Source organism: Etheostoma spectabile, unplaced genomic scaffold (genome assembly GCF_008692095.1).
Source record: "Etheostoma spectabile isolate EspeVRDwgs_2016 unplaced genomic scaffold, UIUC_Espe_1.0 scaffold317, whole genome shotgun sequence".
NCBI lineage: Eukaryota > Metazoa > Chordata > Actinopteri > Perciformes > Percidae > Etheostoma > Etheostoma spectabile.
In genome coordinates this window covers 411,026-418,070 of record NW_022605584.1, presented here as the reverse complement: position 1 = coordinate 418,070, position 7,045 = coordinate 411,026, and the positions used below count along the sequence as shown (strand labels likewise).

At 46.4% G+C, this 7,045-nt stretch overlaps 1 protein-coding gene and 1 pseudogene across 1 annotated transcript in view; both read left to right on the top strand.

Moving 5' to 3' along the window:
* The window catches only part of LOC116686153 (cytidine monophosphate-N-acetylneuraminic acid hydroxylase-like), a 13,302-nt pseudogene extending 10,561 nt beyond the window's left edge, over window positions 1–2,741 (top strand).
* The window catches only part of LOC116686164 (NXPE family member 3), a 57,362-nt gene that overhangs the window by 543 nt on the left and 49,774 nt on the right, over window positions 1–7,045 (top strand). The window lies entirely within an intron of this gene.

Sequence of the window (7,045 nt, the reverse complement as noted above, 5' to 3'; positions counted from 1 at the left end):
ACTGAAAGACCCGAAATTGGAATGAAAGAAAGAAAAAACTGACAAAACGTAGCAGATAGTCGCACACCCTACACACCCTACACACGCAGGCTCCAGACAGCCAGAGCCAGCGGTGCTCAGAGAGGTTTTAGAAGCCGTATTTTACGATGCTAAATCACTGATTATTTACATGGAGTCTGGTGGGTTTAGCCAACGCAATTTCGCGGACTTTTATGTTTTAAAAATGATTCTTATCTTTAACAGAAGGTCGACCTCCTTAAAATCCTTCCCATAAGTTTGTCAGACACTTAGAATTTAATCTGAGTCTGTTAGCAGCTAAACGAGCACTTTTATGAACGTAAATACAAGCTGGACAATTATCCTGTTAACTTACATTGCAGCGATCTCGTTTAATATCAATGTCAAAGGAAAAATTTCCTCAGTAGTTTTTATTGTATCTGATTCTCAATGAGCTGCTGCAGAAACAAGCCTTGAGCAGTAAAGCAAAAGCTGTCAGTAGTTCAGTAAACATTACAACATTATGAAATATTAAGACTTTCTATTTTGAAATATTAAGACTTTCTATCTTGAAATATTAGGACTTTTTATCTTGAAATATTAGGACTTTCTATCTTGAAATATTAGGACTATAAGGACTATAAGGACTTTCTATCTTGAGGGGGGGGGGGGGCTCAGCCCCTAATGAGAACAGCTCTAGGTCTAGTGTCCCCGTTTTAAGTTTTACAAAAGTAAAAACATTACTTGTTTTGGAGGTAAATACGCTTCTGAGTTGAAAATGTCCCCGGATTTTGTCTGAGAAATCTGGTCCCCTTACTCTGGCTGCCTGGAGCCTGCGTGTGTAGGGTGTGTAGGGTGTGCGACTATCGGCTACGTTTTGTCAGTATTTTCTTTCTTTCATTCCAATTTCGGGTCTTTCAGTCACACTGAAAACCGGGGATATTTCCGGGGACAGATCCAGCCGGGGACAGGTCGCCAAAATCGGGGACTGTCCCCGGAAACCGGGGACGTCTGGTCACCCTAAGCCAGAGCCCGCGGTGCTCAGAGAGGTTTTAGAAGCCGTATTTTACGATGCTAAAATCACTGATTATTTACATGGAGTCTGTGGGTTTAGCCAACGCAATTTGCGGACTTTTGTTTTAAAAAGGATCTTAATCTTAACAGAAGGTCGACCTCCTTAGAAATCCTTTCATAATGTTGTCAGACACTTAGAATATTAATCTGATCTGTTAGCAGCTAAACAGCACTTTTATGAATAAATACAAGCTGGACAATTATCCTGTTAACTTCCATGCAGCGATCTCGTTTAATACCAATGTCAAAGGAAAATTTTCCTCAGTAGTTTTTATTGTATCTGATTCTCAATGAGCTGTTGCAGAACAAGCCTTGAGCAGTAAGCAAAGCTGTCAGTATGTTCAGTAAACATTACAACATTATGAAATTAAGACTTTCTATTTTGAAATATTAAGACTTTCTATCTTGAAATATTAGGACTTTTATCTTGAAATATTAGACTTTCTATCTTGAAATATTAGCTATAAGGACTATAAGGACTTTCTATCTTGAGGGGGGGGGGGGGGCTCAGCCCCTAATGAGAACAGCTCTAGGTCTAGTGTCCCCGTTTTAAGTTTTACAAAAGTAAAAACATTACTTGTTTTGGAGGTAAATACGCTTCTGAGTTGAAAATGTCCCCGGATTTTGTCTGAGAAATCTGGTCCCCTTACTCTGGCTGCCTGGAGGATAATCAGCTGAGATCGTGTGTGTGCGTCTTGGAGAAATGTAAGTCGTATAGCCTAACTCATGTTGTCAGTTCACATAATCCTGTTACTGGTCTATAGTTCTTAATCCTGTTACTGGTCTTTAGTTCTTAATCCTGTTATTGGTCTATAGTTATTAAATCTGTTATTGGTCTATAGTTCTTAATCCTGTTACTGGTCTATAGTTCTTAATCCTGTTACTGGTCTATAGTTCTTAATCCTGTTATTGGTCTATAGTTCTTAATCCTGTTACTGGTCTATAGTTCTTAATCCTGTTACTGGTCTATAGTTCTTCTCCGGGAACCATCACCTTATCGTGGTGGGAGTTTGTGTGTCCCTATGAACCTGAGGGCTGTGTTGTCTGGAGCTTTGTCTCCTGGTAGGGTCCCCATGGCAAAGAGGTCTCAGGGGAGGGCCAGACAAAGAATGGTTCAAAGACTTCGATGGTTGAGCACGGAAGGGATAGAGAGACCCCGCCCGGAGGAAGCCCGGGCCCCCGTCTGGAGCAGGCCCAGACGGTGGGCTCGTGACGAGCGTCTGGTGGCCGGGTTTGCCACGAGCCCGGTCGGGCACAGCCCGAAAAAGCAACGTGGCACCTCTCCCTCCAGCCCATGGGCCCACCACCTGTGGGAGGATCCAAAGGGGTCGGGTGCGCTGCTATATGGGTGGCAGCGAAGGTCGGGCTCGACGGACCAGAACCGGGCGGCAGAGGCTGGCTCTGGGGACGTGGAATGTCCCTCTCTGTGGGGGAAGGAGCCGGAACTTGTGCGGGAGGTGGAGCGCTACGGTTAGATCTGGTGGGGCTTACCTCTACGCACAGTCTCGGTTCTGGAACCGTTTCTCCTGATAGGGGTTGACTCTGTCCTACTCGGAGTTGCCATGGTGAGGCGCCGGGCGGTGTGGGGATACTCAAAGCCCCCGTCTGACGCCGCTGCGTTGGAGTTTACCCCGTGGACGGAGGTGTCGCCTCCCTACGCCTGCGGGTGATGGGGGGAAAAACCTTACTGTTGTTTGTGCATATGCACCAAACAAGAGTTCGAGTATTCGGCCTTCTTGGAGACCTTGAATGGAGTCCTGTATGGGGCTCCAGTAGGGGCTCCATAGTTCTGCTGGGGGTTCAATGCACCGTGGGCAAATGGAGATACTTGAGAGGCGTGATTGGGAGGAACGGCCTCCCTGATCTAAACCAGAGTGGTTGTCTGTTGTTGGACTTCTGTGCTAGTCATGGATTGTCCATCACAAACACCATGTTCGAACATAGGTGCTCATAAGTGTACTTGGTACCAGAGCACCCTAGCCAAAGGTCAATGATCGATTTATATCTTTCATCTGATCTGAGGCCGTATGTTTGGGACACTCGGGTGGAGAGGGGCAACTGTCAAGATCACCATCTGGTGGGAGTTGGGTCAGGGGTGGGGGAAGAATCTGGACAGACCTGGTGTAGCCCAAACGGGTGTGCGGGTAAACTGGGGAACGTCTGGAGGAGGCCCCTGTCCGACGGACTTTCAACTCACAACCTCCGGCGGAGCTTTTCGTGCATCCCTGTGGAGGTTGGGGGCATTGAACCTGATGGACAATGTTCAAAGCTTCCATTGCTAAAGCTGCGCGGCGCGAGCTGTGGTCTTAGGGTTTAGGTGCCTCAAGGGGCGGTAACCCACGAACACCCGGGTGGACACCGGTGGTCAGGGAAGCCGTCCGACTGAAGACGGAGTCTTTCCGGGATATGTTGTCTCGGAGGACTCCGGAGGCAGTTGCAGGTACCAAGACGGGCCCAAGGGCTGCAGCCTCTGCTGTGACAGAGGCAAACAGCGGGTGTGGGAGAAGTTCGGAGAAGACATGGAGAAGGACTTTCGGTCGGCACCAAGGTGCTTCTGGAAAACCGTTCGCCACCTCAGGAAGGGGAAGCGAGGAATCATCCAAGCGTATACAGTAAGGGTGGGACCTTGTTGACCTCAACTGAGGAGGTAGGGCGGTGGAAGGAGCACTTTGAGGAACTCCTAAATCCAGCTGACACGCCCTCTTTGGTGGAGGCAGAGCTGAGGATGATGGGGGATTGTCGTCAATTTCCCTGGTGGAAGTCGCTGAGGTAGTCAAACAACTCCACAGCGGCAAAGCCCCGGATTGGATGAATCCGTCCAGAAATGCTGAAAGCTCTGGGTGTGGAGGGGCTGTCTTGGTTGACCGCCTCTTCAACTTGCGTGGAGTCTGGGACGGTGCCTAAGGAGTGGCAGACCGGGTGGTGGTTCCCCTCTTCAAAAAGGGGGACCGAGGGTGTGTGCAATTACAGGGGTATCACACTTCTCAGCCTCCCTGGTAAGTCTACTCCAAGGTGCTGGAAAGGAGGGTTCGTCCATAGTCGACCTCGGATTGAAGAGGACAATGCGGATTCCGTCCTGGTCGTGGAACAACGGATCAGATCTTTACTCTCGCAAGGATCTTGGAGGGGCCTGGGAGTATGCCCAACCAGTCACATGTGTTTTGTGGATCTGGGAAGGCGTATGACGCGGTCCCCCGGAGAAATTGTGGGAGGTGTCTGCGGGAATATGGGGTGAGGGGTCCCTTCTTAGGGCCATCCAATCTCTTATGACAAAGCGAGATCGCTGTGTCCGGGTTCTCGGCAGTAAGTCGGACCTGTTCGTTCCAGGTGAGGGTTGGCCTCCGCCAGGGTCTGCGCTTTGTCACCAATCTGTTTGTAACTATTTATGGACAGGATATCGAGGCGTATCGGGCGGGGAGGGGTTGCAGTTCGGTGGCTCGGGATCTCATCGCTGCTTTTTGCAGATGATGTGGTCCTGATGGCATCATCGGTCTGTGACCTTCAGCACTCACTGGATCGGTTCGCAGCGAGTGTGAAGCGGCTGGGATAGGATCAGCACCTCTAAATCTGAGGCCATGGTCTCAGCAGGAAACCGATGGAGGCTTTCTTCGGGTGGGGATGAGTCCTTACCCCAGTGAAGGAGTTTAAGTACCTTGGGGTCTTGTTCGCGAGTGAGGGGACTATGGAGCGTGAGATTGGTCGAGAATCGGAGCAGCCGGTGCGGTATTACATTCCATTTATCGCACCGTTGTGACGAAAGAGAGCTGAGCCAGAAGGCAAAGCTCTCGATCTACCGGGCAATTTTCGTTCCTACCCTCACCTATGGTCAAGAGCTGGTCATGACCGAAAGAACGAGATCCAGGGTACAAGCGGGCCGAAATGGTTTCCTCAGGAGGGTGGCTGGCGTCTCCCTTAGAGATAGGTGAGAAGCTCAGTCATCCGAGAGGAGCTCGGAGTAGAGGCCACTGCTCCTTCGCGTCGAAAGGAGCCAGTTGAGGTGGTTCGGGCATCTGGTAAGGATGCCTCCTGGGCGCCTCCTAGGGAGGTGTTCCAGGCACGTCCGCTGGGAGGAGTCCCGGGAAACCCAGGACGGGGATAGTTATATCTCCAACCTGGCCTGGGAACCGCCTCGGATCCCCCAGTCGGAGCTGGTTGATGTGCTCGGGAAAGGGAAGTTTGGGGTCCCCTACTGGAGCTCTGCCCCGGCGACCCGATACCGGATAAGCGGATGAAGATGGATGGATGGATGGATGGTCTATAGTTCTTAATCCTGTTACTGGTCTATAGTATTAAATCTGTTATTGGCTATAGTTCTTACTGTTACTGTCTATATTTTAATCCTGTACTGGTCTATATTCTATCCTGTTACGGTCTAGTCTTAATCCTGTTACTGGTCTATAGTTCTAATCTGTTATGGCTATAGTTCTTACTCGTTTATGGTCTTAGTTCTAATCCTGTTACTGGTCTTAGTTAATAATCCTGTTACTGGTCTATAGTTATTAAATCTGTTACTGGTCTATAGCTCTTAATCCTGTTATTGGTCTATAGTATCTGAATCCTGTTACTGGTCTATGTTTTAATCCTGTTAACTGGTGTCTATAGTTATTAAATCTGTTATGGTCTTTAGTTCTTATCCTGTTATGGTCTATAGTTCTAATCCTGTTACGGGTCATAGTTTCTTAATCCTGTTACTGGTCATAGTATTAAATCTGTTATTGGTCTTTAGTTCTTAATCCTGTTGGTCTATAGTTCTTAATCCTGTTATTGGTCTTTAGTTCTTAATCCTGTTACTGGTCTATAGTTTTAATCTGTTATGGTCTTTAGTTATTAAATCTGTTATTGGTCTTTAGTTATTAAATCTGTTATTGGTCTTTAGTTCTTAATCCTGTTACTGGTCTATAGTTATTAATCCTGTTACTGGTCTTTAGTTCTTAATCCTGTTATTGGTCTATAGTTCTTAATCCTGTTACTGGTCTAGAGTTATTAAATCTGTTATTGGTCTATAGTTCTTAATCCTGGTCTATAGTTATTAAATCTGTTATTGGTCTATAGCTCTTAATCCTGTTACTGGTCTTTAGTTCTTAATCCTGTTACTGGTCTATAGTTCTTAATCCTGTTACTGGTCTATAGTTCTTAATCCTGTTACTGGTCTATAGTTCTTAATCCTGTTACTGGTCTTTAGTTCTTAATCCTGTTACTGGTCTATAGTTATTAAATCTGTTATTGGTCTTTAGTTCTTAATCCTGTTATTGGTCTATAGTTCTTAATCCTGTTACTGGTCTATAGTTCTTAATCCTGTTACTGGTCTATAGTTATTAAATCTGTTATTGGTCTTTAGTTCCTTAAATCGTTCTGGTCTTAGTTCTATTGTTACTGGTCATGTTCTTATCCTGTCCTGTTTATAGTTATTAAATCTGTTACTGGTCTTTAGTTCTTAATCCTGTTACTGGTCTATAGTTCTTAATCCTGTTACTGGTCTATAGTTCTTAATCCTGTTACTGGTCTATAGCTCTTAATCCTGTTACTGGTCTATAGTTCTTAATCCTTTGTCTTGTAGTCTTGTATGTGTTCTGTTTCCTGTTTTATTTGAGTCGGGGTCTCTGTCTCGTCTTGTCTTTAGTTCTAGTTCCTGTGTTTTTCCACTCCTATGATTACCTGATGTTGTCCCCCTGTTTCCCAGCCCTCTTGTCTCCTGCCTCTTGCTACCTGGTTACCCTCTGGACTGAGTCTTTGTGCGTCCCTTGTCCTGTGCCGGATTACTGTAGTGTTCCCTGGTTCCCTGGATTTTTGCACCCTGGATTTAGTTTTTGCCTGCCCCACACCCATGTCTGTAGACTACTGATTAGATTAGATTAGATTCAACTTTATTGTCATTACACATGTACAGGTACAAGGCAATAATGTAAATTATAGAAAGACTTTTTACTATTCTAAACAAATCCCGGAGTTTTTCGGGAGGGTTGTACCAGAGTTT